Source organism: Papio anubis, chromosome 5, assembly GCF_008728515.1.
Source record: "Papio anubis isolate 15944 chromosome 5, Panubis1.0, whole genome shotgun sequence".
NCBI classification, from domain to species: Eukaryota; Metazoa; Chordata; class Mammalia; order Primates; family Cercopithecidae; genus Papio; species Papio anubis.
In genome coordinates, this window is record NC_044980.1 from 153,148,818 (window position 1) to 153,172,042 (window position 23,225).

Sequence of the window (23,225 nt, forward strand, 5' to 3'; positions counted from 1 at the left end):
TTTCTTTCTTTCTTTCTTTCTTTCTTTCTTTCTTTCTTTCTTTCTTTCTTTTTCTTCTCTCTCTCTTTCTTTCTCTCTTTCTTTCGATGGAGTCTTGCTCTGTCTCCCAAGCTGGAGTGCAGTGGCATGATCTTGGCTCTCTGCAACCTCCACCTCCTGGGTTCCAGTGATTCTCATGCCTTAGCTTCCCAAGTAGCTGGGACTACAGGCGCGTGCCACCATGCCTGGCTAATTTTTTGTGTTTTTCGTAGAGACGAAAACACCATGTTGGCCAGGCTGGTCTCATACTCCTAACCTCAAGTGATCCGTCCGCCTTGGCCTCCCAAAGTGCTGGGATTACAGGTGTGAGCCACTGCCCCTGGCTCCATTCTTTTTCCTAGATAATGGAACCCCAATATTGTTCAGAGAGTAGGGAAGCCATGTGCCTCAAAGGAAGCTGAGCTTCCCAGCCCTGGAGATCAAATTGTTTGTCCCATCCAGGTTTGGTGCCCTCACTCTCCACCGATGCTTGCATTAGCAGGACGTGTGATGCGGTTCTGACCAGTAGGCTGTGAGAAGTCTTCTGGGGCTGTCTCTAGCACAGTGGTTCCCCCTTACCCATGGGTGAGACATTCCAAGACTCCCACTGGAAGCCTGAAACCGAAAATAGTACTGAAACAGACTGCCATCAGTCAGAACACGTTTCTGTTAACAAATGTAATGCCTTTTCCAACTTAACTAAGCACTTATCACACACTGTGGCTGTAACTTTTGCAATCTGAGGTGTGACAGTAAAACTAGCATGAATTTCTTTTTCCTTCCTCACTATTTCACGGGTAGAAGATTTGTTCATACTGTAGCTATTAGCAGCATCAGCAAATGATTTCATTGCTTATTGAGAACTTTCACCTTTTCACGTAAAAGAAGCATTTTAGGCTTCCCTAGCATATTTAAATTGCCACCACTACTCCTCTTGTTCTTTGGGGCCATTATTAAGTAAAATAAGGGTTACTTGAACCCAAGCACTGGGATACAGATACTGTGACAGTAGATCTGATAACAAGATCTGACTAAGTGATTAGTGGGTGGGTAGCGTAGACAGTGTGGAGGTGCTGGATAAAGGGGCGATTCGCATCCCGGGTGGGATGGTGTGGGACGGTGCAGGATTTCATCACGCTACTCAGAGCAATGCATGATTGAAAACTTATAAATTGTTTATCTCTGGAATTTTTCATTTAGTATTTTTGGGCCCTGGGTGACCACAGGTAACTGAAACCAAGGAAAGCAAAGCTGTGGAAGAGGGGAGATCCTTGTATAGGTTTTTCTTGCTGCTAGGAAGAGTCGCATAGGAAGAAATAGTTGCCTCTTTTTCTGGGGGACATTATCATAGCAGCTTGTGGTATTTTGAACTGTGGCAACTAGGAAACGATGGACAGGGAGCTAGATCTCCTGTTGAAAATGGGAGAGTGCAAAGATGCCGTTTGACACCCACGAACCACTGAGTTCACCAACCCAAGTTCTATCCTTCCTCAGGTCTTCTAATGTGAGACAATAGGTTTCTCATTGCTGGAGCTGTAGACACAGGGGCCCAGATCCTGATGTGCCATACAGAGGCATGAAATTCAGGAGTCAGAGGGGAAGGAGAAGGGTAACTAATAATTTTAGCAGATTGTTTTTCTATTTTTTTGATTAAAAAATATGCAAATGTAAAAATTCAATCAAGATGGAAGTGTTAAGAATGGGAACTGAACTCTCCTGTAATTCTCCACCTCCTACCTATATATAAATGTAATGTTAAAAAAATAGGATCAGAGTAGACATAGCTAACAGTAAAGCTCAGTTCTTTGTGCAAATACATGTCAGTCTGCCCCATTCTTTTAAATAATATCTATAATATTCCAAAGTATAGATATACCATAATTTTTTCAATCTAATACATGTGGTACTTTAAAAAACTTTCATCCAGATCGGCACGGTGGCTAATGCCTGTAATCTCAGCATTCGGGGAGGCTGAGGCAGGAGGATCACTTGAGATCAGGAGTTCAAGACCAGCCTGGGCAGCAGAGTGAAACCCTGTATCTATAAAAAATTAACAAAAATTAACTGGGCATGGTGGGGCAAGCCTATAGTCCCAGGTACTTGGGAAACATGAGCCCTGGAGGTGGAATCTGTAGTGAGCTGTGCTCATGCTACTCTACTCCAGCCTGGGCAACAGAATGAGACTCTGTCTCAAAACAAACAAACAAACAAACACACAAAAACAAACACTGTGATCCATCCATGAGTAAATATGTTCATGAGCCCTCAATCTGTCCCTTCAGTTATTTTCAGCAAGTCTCAATGTCATTCAGAGAACCATGCTCAGGGAGCAGCTATGTTGCACAGTGGACGGGACATGGGCATTTGGGGTCAGGCAGATTGGGGCTGGGATCTCCCACATACTAGCTGTGTTATCTTGGAAAGTGATTAAACCCCTTATGTCTCAGTCATCTCATCCCTAAAAAAAAGATAATAAAACCTTCTTCTTAATGTTGTTGTAAGAGTTAGAAATAACAAATTAAAATATCCTTTACCTACAATAGTTGTTCAATGAACAACATCTATTGTTTTAGGAAAGGAGCTGCCTTCATGAAATAGTTTAACTATTAACTAGTTTAACTATAGTTAACTAGTTTAACTATCTCTGGTTATTCTCACTGTGAACACAGTGGACAAATATGCATGTGTACTTGTTAGTCTAAGATAATTACTTTTTTTTTCTTTTTTTTTTTTTAAAGACAGAGTTTGACTGTATTGCCCAGGCACCCAGGCTGGTCTCAAATGCCCAGGCTCAAGTGATCCTCCAGCTCCAGCTTCCTGAATAGCTGGGATTACAGGCACAAACCAGTGTGCCCAGCAAAAATAATTCCTTGAAATTACTGAGCAGTTGTTCCCTAAATGGTGCAAGGTAGTACATGCAAACCAATCATCTAAATTCATCATTGTGAATCCTGTAAAGAAGATAAATATTTAATCCCCATTTCATGGACAGATGTCTGCAGAGTTTGAGCAATTTATCAAATAGGCCAGAAAAAGACATTATTCATAGTAAGAAGATCTCAATAGGCTGGAATGATGGGTCAAATTAAACAAGGTGAACTATTTTAAGTAAAAATGTAAAACTTATCATTTAGTTATGTTTCTTTTTTTGCATGATGCAGAATGGGAGAAATGACACTTAATAGCAGGTATAAAAAATGCTTAAGAGTTTTAGGTGGCTGAAGTTCAGTGTGAAGCCATAGTGTGATCCAGCTGTCTAAACAAGCAAATATAATCTTTGTCCTCATAAAGACAAGTAAGAAACTTGTCAAAATGAGGAAGATAATGACTCCACTTGGTTTGCTCTTGTTAGACCACATGCTGTAACACTGGGGATGGCAAGTAACTGGCATGTGGGCTGAGGATTGTTGCTTGAATGCCTATGATGGGTACCACTAATTAACCATATTCCACTGAGTTTAGATGTAGCCTCTGAACCTCTATCAGCACAGTCTTTAAGGAAGCCAATAGTTCTTGAATGAAGTTGGCATGCAAGATGAAACCTACAGGTAACCAATGGACTGTAGGCTATTCTTACCATCTCCTTCCAAGTAGGCAGCTAGTGCTTATATCATGTATTCCAACCTTCTACCAGCCACAAAAGATTGAATAGGACCCAAGGGTTGTCAGTCTGCAGGCTACTTTGAAGAGCTTTATTTAAACTGAAACAAGCTTACCTCACTCTGATTCCCTCTTTGGGGAGTTTGAACTTGGGAAAAGAAGGCATATCAGAAGGTTGGTGGCAGGCCTTGAAGCTGAACTCTTAATGGGGACCATGCTATGGTAGAGGCCATATGGAGACCATGCTATTGTAGAGGCCAAAAGGGAGCAGAAGGAAATCAGAAAACAGAAACAAGAATGAGGAAGCAGAAGCTATGAGGTAGAGAAAATCTACAAACGGAGAGGGGATATGGAATTGGTTGGTGGCAGCAGAAATAGTAGATGAGGCGGAGAGAACTGAGGATGAACAGAGCCCCACTGCTAAGGGACTAACAAGAGCTCTTGTCCTCTGGGTAGAGATCTAGGTGTACTGCTGTCTCTACTCCTTCCTAGAGGCCTCATTTGCCTGGGGTCCAATCAACTGGCCATGAATTTGAGGTTCTTTTTTTCTTACGTCCACTATAACCTCCTCCTATTGCTTGAGGTAGCCTGAGGAAAATCTTTGTTCCTTGTCATCAAAAATGTCTACTCAAGATTCCTTGTCTAGTTTTGGGTGTCATATTGGTGAACTGGAGCAGGTCCCCAGGAGAGAGATTAGAATGGTAAAGAGGCCTGGGGGCTCTCACACAGAAAGAGTTTTCAAAGGGATGAGAGGGATGAGGAGTACTTGCCAAAAACAGTGATCCTTAGAGTGTAATCACCAAGCAGCAGCAGCGGCATCTTAGAGATGTAAATTTCTGGGCCCACCCCAGACCTGTAGAAATTCTGGGGGTAGGGCCCTGGACTATAAGGTTTAACAAGACCTCCACGTCTGATGCATGCTTAAGTTTGAGAGCCACTGGTCTAGAGAAGAGAAGACCCAGGCAGATTATGAGGATGATCTCCAGTTATTTGAAGGAGTCAGGAGAAGGAGGTGTGATATGAGATCCTAGAGGGCAGCACCAGAACCCTTGGCTGGAAAAAATGGGAGACAGATTTTAGGACAATAGAAGGACTTCACAAACAGTTAAGGCTGGTTTGAGAAAGATTTGTGCCTGGTGGGTAGTGAGCTGCTTGTTTCTGGGGGAGTTTAAGGAAAGATTGCATGACCAACAGTTGGTAGATATTGCAGAGGTCTGTGAAGTACACAGGAGAAAAGGAAACTGAAAGAGGAAGCGTGTGTTAGGAAGGCTCTGCAAATCAGGAACAGCAATTGAGGACTGGCATCCAACGTCTCTCATCACTATGGTAACAGTGGGGGTGGGGGTGGTAACAAGCTAATTGTGTTTATAAACCTCAGCTGGGGCTTGTTTCTGGGCACTTTCTTGAGTTACAGGTGAATCCAGGATCCTGGTCTCTGCCGTGCAACAAATCCTAACTCCTGGGACCAGGATCCCATTTTGAAATTGCTTATATTTCTATCTCTAGATTCTACCTGTTCATTAAACTTTCTTGAGTAGGGTAGAAATTCCAATATGGGGAAACAGGTGGAGGAAATCTAATGATCAATCCAAACACCTCAGGACAGGAAGCTGTATCTAGAGTAATGAATACTAATATCAAACCTACACATTGCATTTTGTGGGTAAAAGTGTGAGCTGTAGAAATGGAAGGCTAGATATCATCAACTGAAGAATGAGGAGGTTCATAAATTTGGAAAGGAGAGCTTTATTTCTCATAAAGGACTGCAGCCTGCAGGGTTGCCATTCTGACAGGGTGAGAAGCATAGCCTCTGGTCAGAAGCCCAAAACAGATACTCTGAGAGTGGGGCAAATGGAATAGAAATTTATGCTGAGCAGAGTGGTCAAATATACATATTCAATAAACTATCGGAGGAATCATGAATATTTATGAAGGAGAAACATGCGCATGTGCAATTGAGCTTCATCCCCCTCCATGGGTCCCATGTATAAAAAATGACAGTGTTAGCATGATCTAAGGGTGGAGTTTTTGGCCCTTTGACGTCAAAAGGTGAAGCAGACAGGAAAACCCTTATTGCACATTCCTTGTAGATTGGCCAGAACCACTCTGTGGTTGGTGGTCTCTTATCAGGCAAAAAAGGAGAGGCAGCGTTAGGTGGTAGGCTGATACCAGTGGTGGAGTCTTTTGAAAGGGCTGCTTTCTTTTTAAAATATTTTTAAATTTATTTTTTATTTTTGATAGGTTTTTGGGGAACTGGTGGTGTTTGGTTACATGAATAAGTTCTTTAGTGGTGATTTGTGAGATTTTGGTGTGCCCATCACCAAGCAGTGTACCCTGTACCCAATGTGTGGTCTTTTATCCTTCGCAACCCCACCCTTTCCCCTGAATCCCCAAAGTCCAATGTATCATTCTTTTTTTTTTTTTTTTGAGATGGAGTCTCTCTCTGTCACCCAGGCTGGAGTGCAGTGGCATGATCTTGGCTCACTGCAAGCTCTGCCTCCTGGGTTCAGGCCATTCTCCTGCCTCAGCCTCCTGAGTAGCTGGGACTACAGGCGCCTGCAACCATGCCCGGCTAATTTTTTGTATTTTTAGTAGAGACGGGGTTTCACCGTGTTAGCCAGGACGGTCTTGATCTCCTGACCTCGTGATCCACCCACCTCGGCCTCCCAAAGTGCTGGGATTACAGGCGTGAGCCACTGTGCCTGGCCCAACGTATCATTCTTATGCCTTTTGTTCTCATAACTTAGCTCCCATATATGAGTGGGAACATACAATGTTTGGTTTTCCATTCCTGAGTTACTTCACTTCATCCAGGTTGCTGCAAGTGCCATTATTTCATTCCTTTTATGGCTGAGTTGTATTTCATGGTGTGTGTGTGTGTGTGTATATACACACCATATTTTCTTTGTTCACTTCTTGTTGGTTGATTGGCATTTGGGCTGGTTTCATATTTTTGCAATTGCAAATCACGCTGCTGTAAATACGCATGTGAAAGTATCTTTTTCATATAATGACTTATTTTCCTCTGGGTAGATACCCAGTAGTGGGATTGCTGGATCAAATGGTAGTTCTACTTTTAGTTCTTTAAGGATTCTCCACGCTAGTTTCCACAGTGGTTGTACTAGTTTACTTTCCCACCAACGGTGTAAAAGTGTTCCCTTTTCACTGCATCCACACCAACATCTATTCTTTTTCTGATGTTTTGATTATGGCCATTCTTGCAAGACTGAGGAGGTATCCCACTGTGATTGTGATTTGCATTTCCCTGATCATTAGTGATGTTGAGCATTTTTCCATATGCTTCTTGGCCATTTGTATATCTTCTTTTGAAGATATTCATGTCCTTAGCCCACTTTTTAATGGGATTGTTTTTTTCTTGTTAATTTGTTTGAATTTGTATCAGTCTGTTTTCACGCTGCTGATAAAGACATACCTGAGACTGGGAGGAAAGAGGTTTAATTGGTTACAGTTCCACATGGCTGGGGAGGCCTCAGAATCATGGTGGGAAGTGAAAGGCACTTCTTACATGGTGGCAGCAAGACAAAAATGGGGAAGAAGCAAAAGTGGAAACCCCTGATAAACCCATCAGATCTCATGAGACTTATTCACTATCATGAGAATAGCATGGGAAAGACCGGCCCCAGTGATTCAATTACCTCTCCCTGGATTGCTCTCACAACACATGGGAATTCTGAGAGATACAATTCAAGTTGAGATTTGGGTGGGGATACAGTCAAACCATATAAGAGTTCTTTGTAGATTCTGGATATTAGTCCTTTGTCGGATGTATAGGTTGTGAAGATTTTCTCCCACTCTGTGGGTTGTCTGTTAGCTCTGTTGATTATTTCTTTTGTTGTGTAGAAGCTCTTTAGTTTAATCAAGTCCTATCTATTTATTTTTGTTTTTGTTGCATTTGCTTTTGGGTTCTCAGTCATGAAATCTGAAAGGGCTACTTTCTGTTAAGCCCTTAGGGAAGAAAGGCTAATGATGGTTAAAGAGGGAGGGGGTATAACGATGTGTATCTGAGTCTCCTATCCTGTCATGGCTGAGAACTCAGTCTTCAAGTTTACTCTGGGATCCCGTTGGCCAAGAGATGGTCCATTCAGTCAGTTGAGGGGGGCTTTGAATTTTATTTTTAGTTTATGATATATAGTTGCATGACCTTGAGCAAGTTGCTTTTCTCTGCCTTATTTTCATTGTCTCTTAAGATGAGACTCACATTAGTTGCTACCTTAGAGGATTGTTTTTGGATTGAGACAATAGCACTGTGCCCATTACATGTTAAGCACTCAACATATTTAAACTATTATCATTGCTATCGTTGTTTCATCTCAATGAACTTCTAAAGTGCCTCTAAGGACAGGAGGATAGGTATTGTTAACCCATTTTCTAGCCTCAGAAACTGAGGCAAAGGATATTTAAGACTCGGTATGACATCACACTGCCTCACTGTTACTGGCTGGATAAAACTAGGACTTAGTTTTCCTAACTTCACGTGGACTGGACAAGGGACAGGTTCTGTATGTGTGTTCTAGAAAGGAGGGACAGAATTTATTTTTTGAAAAGGCAATATAAGCACATAAGTAAAATTCTACAAGAAGGTGTGTGGTGGAAAATAAACCTCCTTCCTCCCCTCATCAGTTCTTTGGTCCCTTTCTGTTGAAGCCAGATCCTGTGCATCCTTCAGGGAGCTGTTTCATGTCACAAGCCTGGTGTGTGTGTGTATGTATATCCCAGGAGACTGTTTCTACAAAGGCCTTCCTGCTCTGTCCTGATCAGGGTGTGTGTGTGTGGAGTCTGTGTGTGTGGCCAACAATATTGTGTGCAAGGGGTGTGGGGGTGTGTGTGTGTGAGGATGTGTATGCATGTGTGTGGGGTGTGAAGGTGTGTCTGGGGTGTGAGGGGGTGTGTGTGTGCATGTGTGTGTGTATGGTGTACGTGTGTGTGGGGTGTAAGGTGTGTGGTATTGTGGTGTATGTGTGTGTAAGTGGGATGTGTATGTGGGATGTAAGGGGTGTGTGTGGGGTGTGTGTGTGTATGTGTGTGAGGTGTGAATGGTGTATGTGTATGTGTGTGAGGTGTGTATGTGTGTGGTATGTGGAGTGTGTGTGACATGTGTGTATTTGTGTGTGTGGTGGTGTGTGTGGGGTGTGAGGGGGTGTATATGTGTGGGGTGTAAAGGGTATGTGTGTTAGGTGTATGTGTGTGGGGTGTGAAGGGTATGTGTGTTAGGTGTATGTGTGTGGGGTGTGAGGGGTGTATGTGTGTGTGGTGTATGTATGTGTGGGGTGTGATGGGGGTGTGTGTGTGTGGTGTATGTGTGTGGGGGTGTGTGTGTGTGGTGTATCGTGTGTGTGGTGTATGTGTGAGGGTGTGTGTGTGTGGTGTCTGTGAATGTGTGGTGTCTGTATGTGTGGGGTGTGTGGGGTGTGATGGGTGTGTGGTGTATGTGTGTGAGGGTGTGTGTGTGTGGTGTCTGTGTGTGGTGTCTGTATGTGTGGGGTGTGGGGTGTGATGGGTGTGTGGTGTATGTGTGTGAGGGGGTGTGTGTGGTGTCTATTATTATTATTAATGGTGTCTGTATGTGTGGGGTGTGTGGGGTGTGATGGGTGTGTGTGTGTGGTGTATGTGTGTGGTGTGTGTGTGGTGTATTTGTGTATGGGGTATGAGGGGTGTGTGTGTGTGGTGTGTGTGAGGGGTGTATGTGTATGTGTGCATGGGTGTGTGTGAGGGAAGTGTGTGTGTGTGTGTGGTGTATGTGTGGGGTGTGTGTATGGGAGTATGTGGGGTATGTATGTGGTGTGTGTTTGTGTGGGGTGTGATGGGTGTGCTGTATGTGTGTGTGGGGTGTGTGGGGTGTGATGGGTGTGTGTGTGGTGTATGTGTGTGACGGGGTATGTGTGCATGTGGTGTATGTGTGTGGGGTGTGAGGTGTGTGTGGTGTGTGTGAAGGGTGTATGTGTATGTGTGCATGGGTGTGTGTGAGAGGAGTGTGTGTGTGTGGTTTATGTGTGTGTGGTGTGTGTGTGGTGTATGTGTGTGTGAGGGGTGTGTGTGTGTGTTGTGTCTGTGTGTGTGGTGGTGTCTGTATGAGTGGGGTGTGAGGGTGTATGTGGTGTGTGTGTGTGGTGTATTTTGTGTGTATGGGGTGTGAGGGGTGTGTGTGGTGTGTGTGAGGGGTGTCTATGTGCATGGGTGTGTGTGAGAGGGTGTGTGTGTGTGTGGTTTATGTGTGTGTGGTGTGTGTGTGTGTGGTGTATGTGTGAGGGTGTGTGTGTGTTGTGTCTGTGTGTGTGTGGTGTCTGTATGAGTGGGGTGTGAGGGGTGTATGTGGTGTGTGTGTGTGGTGTATTTGTGTATGGGGTGTGAGGGGTGTGTGTGGTGTGTGTGTGAGGAGTGTATGTGTGGTTTTATGTGTATGTGGTGTATGTGTATTGTGTGTGTGGGGTGTGTGTGTGGGATGTGTGTGTGGGGGTGTGTGTGTGTATGGGTGTGTGTTGCAGGGTGTGTGTGTGGGGGGTGTGTGTGGGGTATGTATGGGTGTGTGTGGGCTGTGTGGGGTATATGTGTGTATGTGTGTGGGGCTGTGTGGCAGGCCCAGGCCAGTGCTGTTTCCTGCTTTCTCAGATCCTTTTCTCAGAACCTTGGAGTTCCTGACTCTGTGTGAGAAGGCACAGGCAGGTGTCGGGGTGGTGTGAACACTGGGCCACTGTCTCTTCTCTTTCCCAGGCTTTTATCTCCTTCTTAAGATGCTGTCATTTCCCCGGCGGTCCTAACCTCCCTGGGAATACTGATGGGGAATCCCAGGTCCCAAGCTGCCGACTGTCAGGCCTGGAGCACAGGACAGGGTCCCAAAGTTGCAGGTGCAGACCCAGAGACCACTGGCCTACCCTTCTCTCCTGGAATCTGCTCCTGCCTGATTTCTGGGGAAATGTCAGATGTGTTCAGCTTCCAGGAATCCATGCACTTTTTCCAGACAGGAAAATCTTTGTGTTTATTATTATTACTATTATTATTTAGCGATCTAAGAAACTTTCCCTGACAAAAGAAGTGGCCTTGGCTGCCTGCCCTCCTTGGCCAGGAGCTAAAGGGACAGAGACGAGGCTGAAAGAGCCACAAGTCCTTTTGAGGTTCTGCTTGGATGGCAGTGAGGAGGCAGTGGAGAAGAGATGGCCTCCTGTGAAGCCAGTCCCCACAAGCGTGTAGGCATCACAGCAGAGTTCTGGGCTCCCGGCTGCTGGTTCCTCCAGTTTCCACCTCTGGTCTCCCCTCTTTCCTGGCCTGGGAATGTAGAAGGGTGCAGGGTGAAAGTCTTGGTCTTCTACCGCATGGATTCTCTGAGCTGCCCCAGCAGGACCGTGACTCTTTGAAGCCTGAAACGATTTGAACAGCCCCCTGTCAGGCAGTTCCTCGCTGGCTGATGTTGGCTTGACTATGTCAGTCATGGAGAACTCGCCACTTCCTGAATCTCTCCATTTCAGTCTTGGATGGTTCTAGAGAGAGGAGCAGAACTGGAATATGCGGCTAGGGCTATGTGAATTGACAGGTTCTGGTCTTTGGACCGCAAATTCCTCTTTCACTTAAAAATCCTTTGGGCTCTTGCCCTTTGTGTCTCTAGCTCTTTGGACATTGTTCTTAGGGACAGGTTTCCAGTGTCTCGTCTAACACTTGGGTGAGCTGGGCCCGTTGTTCGTGGGAAGGGGTGTAAGTGTAGGGGAAATCCATTTGTCATAAGACAGAATCAGGTAGGGGCGAGACAAGGTGACTTCTCAGTTTCTGTTCTTATGCATCTGGGCTCCCACCTTCCCTCATTCTATGAAGAACCTGGAGAGTCCGTCATTCTTGGACCTTTTCCTCAGTGCAAGGAAAACAAGTTGGAGAAGTGACAGTGTCCTGGGATGAGCCCAGCAGCTTTCTTCCCTTTCTCACTCAGCCTCTGCCTCTCTCCCCACAACTGTTTCCTGCCTGGGGCGGTACAGCCAGCAGCCAGTGCGCCTGAGCCCTGTTATTTAAAATTCAGCCGTCACCATGGCAACCTGCATCCTGCTCCATTTCAACCAGAGATACAAAGAAGCAGTGAAAGGGAAAGTTTAATAATGTTTTCTTTTCGTTTTCTTTTTTTCTTTTTTTGTGAATCTCACTGACTGTTCATCTTTTTGGGAAATAGAAATGTTCCATTTTGGTGGCATTATCAAAATGTCATTCATTTTCATGCCCCGTGGCTTCTGGAGGGTCAAAGTCATCACTTGCTTTCTAGGGCTGCTGCTGTCACCCCGTTTCCCCCTTCAGAATGGATGATGAGTGTTAGTCCACATTTAGGCTTTTCAAAAGATTTGGGGTTGGACTAACTCTAGAGAGTGTTTATGGCTTTATTCTCCCTTCTACTTCCCTGGTATCAAATCTTGGAGTCACGGCAAGATAAAAAAAAGCTAGAAGAGTCCTTAAAGCTCACTGACTCTGTGGTGCCATTTTCGTTTCAGTGTGTGTAGTACCTCTTCCCCAGCATTTTGAGAGTGCTTCCTCATTACTGTCATGGAGCTTGGCCTCTGGGTGGTGTTCCTGTGATTCACGTGGAGCCAAGAATTTCCCCTAACCACTGTGATTGGCTCATGTGGTCCAAAAGGCATGGCTGAGCTGCAGTTCTGGGTCTGAGAGAGAGCCCCTTTACTTTTCTGCTGAGGGGAGGAAAGCCTTGAGCTGCCAGAGACCCTCACAGAGAAGGAACTTGCCTACAAGTGGAGTGAACACAAAGGGAAGCAGAGCTGATGGATGGAGAAGAGAAACCAGGATTGGATGACGTTGCTTGATATCTTAGATCCAGTCAACCCTGAATCCATGGCTTTGCAGTTTCATGAGCAATATATTCCATTTTTTTTTTTTTTTACTTTAAGCCAGCTTCAGTTGGGGTTTCCGACAGCAGAAAACCACGACTTTGATGTTACATACCTCAAGTTCCTTCTTTTACAAATGAAAGCATGGAGACCCAGTGCAGGAAGGTAGCATCCAAGGTCACACAGAGAGGCAGCTCTGAAGGTCAGGTCTCCTGATGTCCTCAAAGCCTTTCAATCTGCCTGTCCTTTGGTCCTCTGTTTTCAGGCAGATTCTGTTACCTTTGCGGGGACAAAAGCTGAGCCTATGGATGCTCATGATCAAAAAGCGTAATTACGGTAAAGACCCTTGCTCAACTACTCACCCCAGGGTGATGGTGAGCATTTGGTGTGATGTCCAAGGAAAGTGTCCACCCTCAGCTTGTACAAGGAAAGCACTCACAGTTGGCTCTGCGTAGCCTTGTGGACAGACCTTAGGTACAGTTGGCCTGTTTTCTCCATTGAGACAAGATCTGTTTGTTCAGTCTGCAAACAAATGTCACACATTCAACCAACACTTACAATTTTATTAATTTCATTGAACAGCATTAATTGAGGGCCTCCTATGTACTAATCACTGTTTTGGGGGCACAGATTCAATGGTCAATAAGGGAGACTCAGTGCCTAACCTCACGGAGCTTATATAATTTACTGTAGACATGAAAATAACCAGAGATTATTTCACAGTCCGTACATAAAACTACGGACTGTGAAAAAGTCTTATGCTGGGAAAGTTCCCCATACCATGAAAGCATAAGACGAGGGCCCATCTCATTTTCAGAGTTGGAGGGAGCCTTGAGCTGAGACGGGCAGAAGGAGCAGGAGTAAACTGAGCAAAGGGAGGTGGGGTTGGGGACTAGGGGACTGACCCTTCAAAGCTGGGAAAAGAGGAAGGCAGGACTTTGAATTAATTCTTGCCAGTGTTGGCAGGAGGCACCATCTGCCAATGTCCTTCTCTTTTGCCACTTTAAGTCTTTCTGTTCCTGCCCTATAGATTCCCTGAGCCCCCTTATTCCCACGACTCCCTAGGTCAGTTATATAATCTATTTTCCAACCCAGGAACTTGGATGCCTAAGTTAAGATCTGTTTCGGGCTAAAGACTAGATAGTCGCGTTTTTGTGTGTGAGATTAAACATCATTCCCATGATAACGAGGTCTGCTTTTAAAGAGAAAGATGTGGGTTGCCTTTATCCTTCCTGAAAAGTGCTATCTTCTCGAATCTAACTTCCGTTTGATTTGTTGTCTGCTGGTGAATGTGACTGCAGTAAAGTTTATTGCCACTAGAGGGCAGGAACACCAAGGCAAAGGACTGAGAAGCGTGAGACCAGGGCTATGAAGTCTGCAGGCACACCCAGATAACCCGATAGGGTTTGCACTGGTGTGGGACGTGTCAAATTCCAAGCCCAAACTCTGCGTGTCTCAATTCAGATACATCGTCTACACACTCAGATGATTTCATTCTGCACGTTGTAATCACTGTAGATGCTAGTGCCAGAAAAGAAAGAATAAAAAAGGGCTTTTGATGGGGGAGGTTCCTGCTGTTTATAAAACAACGAAATCATGTCTTGGGTTTCACCTTAAAGAGTCCTTTAAAATGTTTCCAGGAGTCAGAGGGCCCCAGTGTTGGTTCTCAATGTGCTGTGTGACCTTGCTTAAGAAATGAAACTACTCTGGGCCTAAATTACCCCTTCGTAAAAGGATAACATGGTGATGTGAAGATTCTTCTGATTCAAAGAAGAGAAATGGTAAAGATGATTGAGACTGGAGAACTGCCCATTTAGATGCCTATTTGTGATTTGTGTGATTTCTAATTCTGGGGGCTCTTCATACTGAGGGAGCTTTATTTTCCTGACTCATACACTTTTTTTTTTTTTTTTTTTTCATTTCAGCAGTTGAATATACTTTAACAGAAAGGAATGAAGAGCTAAGGGTGGAATTTTGGCAGGTGGTGAAGAAGGTACTGTTGGTTCTTTCAAATCACATCATGACAGTCAGTATTCTCTTTGCCTTTGATGGGGATGAGACTGATATGGGAGACTTGGCGAATATCTGTGTGAGTTACGTGTATCCCTGAAACTCAGATTAAACCCTCCATTATCCTGGAATCCAGAGCCTTATTGAACTAGCTCGTGAGCCTGTCAGCTTGAGAATAAGTAGGTTGGAAACAGGACTGCTCTGGGAATGAGGGATGATATATAAAGTTTTTACTGCCGCATCATTCTAGAATGATGGAGTATCTCTAGGAGGCTAGGCCCCAACAAGAGGTGGAACTTCTGCCTAAAGCCACCACCTTCTTTGAAGAGTGTCCCCCCAGGTGACTGGGTCTCTAAGGACCTAAGCTCCTCTTGGTACTCCTCTTGCTGCCTCAAGTTGGGGAAAGGTGGTGGTTCGAGCTCTGCCTCCAGGTACTTGGGCATGAAACTTCATGAAGACAAAAAACCAAAACAAAGCAAAACAAGCCACAACACAAATCCTGCACCAGCTAATTTGTGTATTTTTAGGAGAGATGGGGTTTCACCATGTTGGCCAGGCTGGTCTTGACCTCCTGATCTCAGGTGATCCACCCGCTTCGACCTCCAAAAGTGCTGGGATTACAGGCGTGAACCACTGTGCCCGGCAGCACCACCATTTGTAATGATTGCAGAGTGTTCCATTGTGACAGCGCCACGATTTCCTTAACCGTTTGCTGCCTACTGATGCTGTGTGGCATCTCTGCATCTTGTCACGGGTAAAATCACAAGATCTTAGGGATCATCTTCTCTGGACAGCCTTTTTGTTTTACGGAGAAGGGAGATGGCTTTGAGCTGATGGCAGACTAGGACTAGAATCCAGGTTTTTGGATTTCCCACCCACTGCCCTTTTCACTCTGCCAGGCGTATTGAGTGTAGGCATAAAGGAAAGACAAAGGGACCTCACAATCCTATGTGCTAGGCAATTTACAGACAATGAACACAAATGTCCCCTTACACATTTTTGTATTCTCTTCCATGCTTCTACCAGTAAGTGTCCAAAATACTGTCCCCCACTGATTGCCTATTGGACACACTTGGTCTGACCCTCCTTCCTGTGCCCCAAAGCAGCATTTTATTTATTTATTTATTTATTTATTTTATTTGAAAAGGAATCTTGCTCTGTCGCCCAAGTTGGAGTGCAGTGGCATGATCTCAGCTCATTGCAAGCTCCGCCTCTGGAGTTCACGCCTTTCTCCTGCCTCAGCCTCCTGAGTAGCTGGGACTACAGGCGCCCGCCACCATGCCTGGCTAATTGTTTGTATTTTTAATAGAGACGGGGTTTCACCGTGTTAGCCAGGATGGTCTCAATCTCCTGACCTCGTGATCCACCTGCCTCGGCCTCCCAAAGCAAAGCAGCATTTAAAACCCCTCCATACCCTCTCCCTGTTCTATCCACCCTCTGCATCCCCCAGGGATTAAATTTCCCAAGGGCAATTGCCACACAGAGGCAGCAACCCAGTCACAAGATAGCTAAATATAACTGTGCAGACTGCAAATAAGCCTCCGGGATCATCTGCTCCTTTGTTTAGCTTATTATCCTCCCAAATCAAACTCCAGAGGAGGCTCGTGCATCGTTCATGCTGGGCAGGACCCGTCGGGTGAGTGTTTGTGTCCGACAGGAAAAAGCAAACAAATGCAACTCTGCTGTGAGCCGAGTCATTCCTCTTCCCCAGCGGAGCAGAGCCTGCTTTTTAGATAAAGCTGACAATCCCCAGGTTTTGATTTCCAAAGCAAATCACTGTGAATCACATCAATATTGGGAACAGATGCAACAGTCTGGCCGACCAGCTGTGTGCAGCCAAGCAGCCAGGGATGTGGAACCAGGAACAAAGAGGTGCTGGCACTGGAATGTGCTTCATCTCCGCTGTCTCTGCCTTCCTAAGGGAGAAATGGACCATGTGGTGGGCAGGGGCATCCAGGGTTCTGGACTGTGCAGGCAAACCAGAACTGGAGCTAGGGAGACAGTCACCCCCAGAGACACAAGTTTGCAGGTGACAATTCTGATCCATTAGTGATGTCTGATGTGGCCCCTGGTCTGGTGTGTACTAACAGGCATACTCTATATTTCATCTGTATTTTAGACAAAACCAGTATCAGTACGTAGGGTTTCATAGAGGGTAGGGTGGAGCTGGGTCTCCACGAAGCTCCAGGCTTAACTGAAGCCCAAAGCTGTCCCTCAAGGAGGACTGTTTTTTCCCAGAGACTGGAGGTCTACTTTGAACCTTGGATGGTAGCGGGGACAAGGAACAGGGAACAACCTGTACTTGGAAAGGACCTGGAGTTTGATTTCTATCATGAAAGGGCACTGATGATGTCCGTTGCTCATCAAATGGATACTTTTCAATAGTTATCCTAAATAAATCCTTGTGAGCACTTGATGCTGCTGGTCAGTTCTTCCCTCCATTGGTTGAGACATGATTCTGCCTTTTCTTCTGTCTCTCTGGTCTCTCCTCTGTTTCTCTGGAGGTTCCATCCTCCTCTGCCATTAAATATTAGGGTTCCTTCATGCTTGGCCCCAGGTCCACTTCTTCTTCCACCTGGTATTCTTTTCCTAGGCGATCTCTTTCAGCCCATTGTTTCCATCCCCAACCACATGCATATACTTATGTTATATCTTGAGCCAGTGGCCTCTCTGCCACCTTCACTTGGATATCTCTAACTCACCCTGTTGGAAAGTGAGTCTGTGATCTTCCTTCTCTGCCTCACCTACCTGGATCTCTTCTAGTGTTTCCAGTCTCATAGGACGACACTACCATTCAGTTAAATAAGCCAGAAACCTCACCTGAATACCTCTCTCTCTCTCTATCCATATCTAATCCATCATCTAGCCTTGAGGATTTTACTTCATATTTATTATCGAATCTGTCCACTTTTTCCTTTCACAATCACTATCCTAGTTCAAGCTACTATCACTTCTTGCCTGGACTACAAATGGGCCCAAACCTCCTAATTCATTTTCTTAAATTGATTCCAGCTCCCAAGTAGTCAAAAAAGGTCTTTGTCAAAAGGTTGATTGAATTATCTCTCTCCCTCACCCCTGTGTCTCCACTCTGACACTTGCTTCTAGTTTCCTGTGATACAGGTTGAATATCCTTTATCCAAAATGCTTGAGACAAGAGGTGTTTAATATTTCACATTTTTTGATTTTGGAATATTTGCATTATATACTTACCTGGTTGAACATACCTAATCCAAAAATCTAAAATCTGAAATGCTCCAATGAGCATTTCCTTTGAATGTCGTGTTGCTGCTCAATAACTCTCAGATTTCAAAGTGTTTTGCATTTTCCCATTTGGGATGCTCAACCGTACTTCAGGACAGCTAAAACCCTGTCATTCATGTGGTGCTCCCACTTTCATAGCACTTTTGCTTTTTGTGATCTCATTTAGTCCTCAACTAGCCTGTGAGTGAGTCACTGTCATCACACTTTAAGGATCTTATCTGTTTTCCTTGAAAATGGTGGCTGAGAGGTGAATTAGCCCTTCTAAGATCATCCAGGTGATTAGTGAGACAGCCTGATTCTTCTGACTCTTCAAACTAACCTCATTTGTTTTTCCTTACTAAAAAGAAGATTTTTGATTACACAGATGCTCTTTAGTGTCCCTTCTAGCACTCACAGTCTGTGATTCTGTGGTTTGCAGGGTCCACTGTGAAGTTGCAAAAACATTTCAAAGAGAACCTTACAGGTGAAGTGGAGAGAAAAGGTTCAAAGTCAAATTCGTCTTTCTTCAGACTGAGCTTTGCATCTGAAATACAGGAACAACAGATCAATTCTGTCTCTCGTGGCTTCTTCTACGTTGGACTCTCCATGACTGTGAATGGAGTCTGGGTGAGAACTTGATGGTTACAGGAGAAGGACTGAGGGGTTTGAGTCTTGCTGGGGAAAAGACTGAACATGGGAGGAATGGAAATCCTCAGTGTTTTGACAAAGCGGATAATGAGTATTGAAAACAATCCACTGTGAATGAACCCTTGTGACAACTTGAAATAAAAGCAGGTAAGCCATAGGAATGAAGAATTTGAAGGAAGAAAGAATCAAAGCAATAAACAACCAGTAACTGCAGGTTCCCAAATATGATCTATACAGCTGACATCTGAGAACACACCAGAAGTTTCTGTATCTAATACAGATTGCTGCATCTTTTGTTAGTATGTATGAATTAAAGACTCTTCAAGCGGCAGAAGATTGCTGCTGAACTGAATGAACAAGAAGGACTCCTTTTGATGAGTTGGCCTTTCTCTGTGAACTTTTCATTAGGCTATAAACAAAAATCCAGACATTTCCTTATCATGGACATAAATATGACAAATGGCCAATCTATGGACCATGTAGAGCAGAGATGAAAAATAAGGTTTATTTCCCATGGTATCTCTGATTGTTTGTTCAGTGTCTTGAATACTAGGAATAGAAAGATATGAAAGCCATATGTGGTCTTAATGGGAAACTGTGTGATAATCGATTAGTAATGTCTGTCATGGCTGAGGAGTGACACAGTGGGGGTGCAAGTACTGATCTGGAACAGTGCTACTCAAAGTGTGGTCTGCAGATGGGTTTAAGTGTGCAGAACATGTGTTACCCATGATGAAATGAGTACAGAAATAAAAAATAAGCATTTAGAAACATTTATAGCAATTTGACATTGCTGTCATATCCAAACATATACTTTTGGTATTTTATAAAGTATTTTTCTGTGATGGGTTGAAAATAAATATAAAACTCAGCCCTTGACCAGCAGTAGCTTGAAAAGCACTCACGTGTAGGACTGTGTTTGGTTCCTGTGAAAGACTTTGAAATGCCCTGGACTTGGGGAGTTTAGGAATGCATTCACATGGAATCATTCACTGAGCATGAGTGTTTGCCACTGTTCACCCTTTTACTTGGTGGAAGGATTAAGATAATAACTACTCAGAGATTGCCAAAAATACCTTCCCTGCCTCTACCTATTCCCACTTTCCATTTCTTCCATAAAGCCTGCATTAAGATGGATTTCTTCCATTAGTGTGTCAGTGAGGCCGACAAAGAGGTTGTGCCACTAAAAGTATTGAAGGGTGATCACAAAGAGGTGTTCAACATCCATGGTTGAACTGGCCCAGGTGGTCACTGGGGTCATGCATTAATTCACCCATTCATTTGCCAGTTCATGCATACTCATTCATTCTGGCATTCAACAACTCTTTTTGGAATGCCAGCAATGTGTGTCACAGTGTGAGGTACTGGGGATATGATGATGACCAAGAGAGACAGGTTATTTGCCTTCATGAAAATGACAGCCTAGGAGGAGAGACAGATATTAAAACAATAACGTATATAAGTAGTGATCTAAATCCTGGTAGGTGCTCCAGTGGGGAAGCATTGGTTGCTCTGAGATCATTTAGTGGGGGTCTTATCTTAGCCAGGGCATCTTGGAAAGGCCCCTGAAATGACAGCCTGTCACTGTGCCTGGCCCATGGTGAGTGATCAGAGAAAAAAGACTGGATGGTGGGAGGGAAGAGGGAGAGCATCGGGATAAAGAGCTAATGTGTGTAGGGCTTAATACCTAGGTGATGGGTTGTTAGGTGCAGTAAACCACCATGGCACATGTTTGCCTATGGAACAAACCTGCACATCCTGCACATGTATCATGGAACCTAGAATAAAATAAAATAAATGTTTAAAACAAAAAACAAACAAAAAAAACCTCGAGATAATCCTGGAGAGGTGGACAAGGAAATGATGGTGCCAGGCCTTGCAGGCTGCAAGAGGAGTGGTAGGGAGCCCGATGAAGTCACAAGTATGGTGCAGGCATGGTCCCTGCTCTCAGAGGACATCAGCATGGGAGAAAGTTACCTAAGCAAGTAGCTGTGACATAATGTGATCTGGGTTTTACAGACGTGTATGTACAGGAGGGAAACGATAAGGTTAGGGAACGGAAATGATTTAACAAAAGAAATTTCACCTTGTCACTCTCCTGCTTGAAACACTTTTGCAGCTGCATGTTGTTTTTGGAATACAGGTCCAATCTTTTTACGAGGCCCCCACATCAACCCCCCCAGTGATGGTTCTTTCATCAGGCTCTTCTGCAGCTTCCTCTGCTCCTGCCATCCTAATTGGTTCTTCTTTTAAAATTTTTCTATTTTAAAAATGATGATTATTATTTTTTCTCATCCTGTCTTATGGTGCTGACTGATTGGTCTTTCTTTCTTTCTTCCTTTTTATTTATTTATTTATTTTTTTGAGATGGAGTCTGGCACTGTTGCCAGGGTGGAGCGCAGCAGTGTGATCTTGGCTCACTGCAACCTCCGCCTCCCAGATTCAAATGATTCTCCTGCCTCAGCCTCCCAAGTAGCTGGGATTACAGGTGTGTGCAACCACGCCTAGCTAATTTTTGTATTTTTAGTAGAGATGAGGTTTCACCATATTGGCCAGGATGGTCTCGATCTCTTGACATCGTGATCCAACCACCTCAGCCTCTCAAAGTGCTGAGATTATGGGCGTGAGCCACTGGCCTAATTGGTCTTTCTTTAGGACTCCAGGTATCACACGTACGACACATTTTCTTCCTATCTTGTGGCCTTTGTACATGCTATTTGTTTGTTTGGAATGCTCTCCTTATGCCCCCACTCTGCCCTTGTTTACCTCTACAATTCTCTAGTTTTCCATGTCTTAGTTGAAATATCCCTAGCTCCTTAGAGAACCCTGTACTTCTCCCTCACAGTGCTTAGAACAAATGTAATTATTTATTTGTATGATTAATTTAATGTCTGTCTCCCCTGATGCAGTAAGTACTTGATGCATATTGAATGAGTGAATGAATGAATGAGTGAATGAGGAGACAGCTGGCCTGACCTGAGGGAGTTAGCAGTACTGGTGTGAGAGACAGTGGATATGGGGTGTGGCTGGGGCCAGGCGTGAAGAATGGGGTATGACAGGTCCCAGAACACAGTAATTCCCTCTCCATTGACTTTTCATCTCTCCTAAGCATGTGTGAACTGAGCTGCAACATGATGGGAGCCTCTGAAAGGACACATTCAAGGGATTAGCAATACCAGTCCTTAGCTCTTTAGGGAAAGCAAACATCCTGGGTTGATAAACTGTGCTTAGTCCTATCTCTGTGAATTATAGGAAAATCTTTCAACCTTAAAATTGCTTGGGGCCAAAGAACCTCTTTTGGAATATGTTGCTCTGTGGGGTGACATGCATGTTGGAAGGCTGGTAGCTGGGACAGTGGTCAGGCATGGCTGGCCTCCCTCTCATTCTCCTCTATCTTGAATGGATAAGGCCTTGCTGGCCTTAAGGCTTTGTTTAAGAACCAGGTTGCCCAGTGTCTGTAAACGTTCCTGTGTTAGTTATCTAATGCTGTGTAACAGCTTATTCCAAAATTTAGGGGCTTAAAATCATCATTTAATAGTTCTTACGGTTTCTACACGTCAGGAATTCCGAGCGCCGGGGTCAGGACTTGTCTCTGTCCCATGGTGCCTGGGGCCTCTGTGGCTTGAAGGCTGGGCGCTGGAATCCTCTTCAGGCTTCGCCACTGATGGATCTGGAGGTCAATGCTGTTGCTGGCTGGGGGCCTCACTGGCCTGTTGGCCAGAACACCTAAATGCAACTTCTCCATGTGCCTGGGCTTCCTCACAACATGGTGGTCAGATCCCAAAGACAAGCGTCTCGAGGCAGAGCCAAGTGAAAGCCACATCCTTTTTAGAACCTGGTTCTGGAACACATGCAGCATCCCTTTGCCATGTTTTATTTGTTAGAAAGGAATCACCAAATCCTCCTCATATTCAAAGGGAGAGGAAATTAGAATCCACCTTTTACAGGCATGTTTTAAAATGTGCCACATTCCCTTAAACAAAAACACAGAGAGGATCTTGGAATAGTGATAGCAGTTCAAATGTGAAAGAAACAATGGTGTCATAGCAAAAATGTCACTTCTGAAATCTTGGAGGACTCTACCCTGGACAGCGTTTTGCTGGCTGGCTCTGGCCTCCTACCTCCCTTTAGGGAGATGCATTGTCCTCTGAAAAGATTCTCTACCCTTGCTTAAATAAATGTGGGGCAATCTAACTTGTGTGTGCATGTGTGTGTGTGTGTGTGTGTGTGTGTGTGTATGCGTGTGTGGTGGGGGCCAGGGTTCCTCCTGCCATCCGCAGTTCACCTGAAATACTGCAGACGATGTAGTTGCTGTCTGGAATATTGGGCAGATTCTCAAAGTTAAATTTGTGGTATTTTAGAACTGCCCAAAGAGAAAAATAAATAAATAAGCCATGCCGATAGTGAAGAGTTATGGTTAAAGGAAGGTTCTTTGACTGAACTAGTTTAAATGTTAATTTTATTACTCAAGAGGGCACTTTGGAACTCCCTGTCATTACGGAACAATTAAACTGTAGTTCCTTATTAATTTTAACTGCCTTCCTACGGTAATTAGTGGTATATAATGTGAATTGCATCCCATTAATGAATAGATTTTTGAATGTGAGTGGGCAGAGTCTTTTATTTGGCTATCCAACAAGACAAGGCCTATGAAAGGAACAAGTTTGGGCCCTTTGAGAATAGAGGGCCTTCCCACACCTCCGTGAGTCCAGGATGAACCCTGGCAATGCCTTTGTTCTGTAAGGATGGAGGGAGGAGTGTGGATTGGGGAAAAGGGTCAGAGAGGAGAACAGAGGAGAGTGGAAGCTATGGGATTGCATCTGCTTCCCATCTATTCTTGGGATGGGTTTGAGCTCCTGTGGTGGAAGGAGTAAAGGC

The 23,225-nt window shown here is 44.5% G+C and overlaps 1 long non-coding RNA gene across 1 annotated transcript; it reads left to right on the forward strand.

Moving 5' to 3' along the window:
* Positions 1-10,891: 10,891 nt before the first annotated feature.
* LOC110743567 lies at positions 10,892-20,841 on the forward strand. Its single transcript, XR_004183883.1, has 3 exons — positions 10,892-14,230; positions 14,375-14,442; positions 18,139-20,841. It is a non-coding gene; the product is annotated as an uncharacterized LOC110743567 (long non-coding RNA).
* Positions 20,842-23,225: the final 2,384 nt, after the last annotated feature.